Genomic DNA, 623 nt, shown 5'->3' on the forward strand with positions numbered 1-623 from the left:
GTGTGTGTGTGTATACAAATATACCACATCTTCTTTATTCATTCACCCATTGATGGACATTTGGGTTCTTTCCATACTTTTTCTATTGTCTATAGCGCTGCTATAAACATTAGGGTGCCTGCGTCCCTTTGAAACAGCACACCTGTGTCCCTTGGATAAATACCTAGTAGTACAATTGCTGGGTCATAAGGTAGTTCTATTTTTCATTTTTTGAGGAACCTCCATACTGTTTTCCAGAGTGGCTGCACCAGTTTGCATTCCCATCAGCAGTGCCAAAGAGATCTTCTTTCCCCACATCCTCGCCAACATCTGTTGTTGCCTGAGTTGTTAATGTTGGCCATTCTGACAAGTTTGAGATGTTATCTCATTGTGGTTTTGATTTGTATTTCCTAGATAATGAGTGATGTTGAGCATTTTTTCATGTGTTGGTTGGTCATCTGGTTGTCGTCTTCGGAGACATGTCTATTCATGTCTTTTGCCTGTTTCTTCACTGGTTCTTCATTGGAATATTTGTTTTTTAGGTGTTGAATTTGATAAGTTCTTTATAGATTTTGGATACTAACACTTTATCTGACAGTGTTGTTTGCAAGAATTCTTCCATTTTGTCAGTTGCCTTTTAGTTT

This window comes from Suricata suricatta, chromosome 1 (assembly GCF_006229205.1).
Source record: "Suricata suricatta isolate VVHF042 chromosome 1, meerkat_22Aug2017_6uvM2_HiC, whole genome shotgun sequence".
NCBI classification, from domain to species: Eukaryota; Metazoa; Chordata; class Mammalia; order Carnivora; family Herpestidae; genus Suricata; species Suricata suricatta.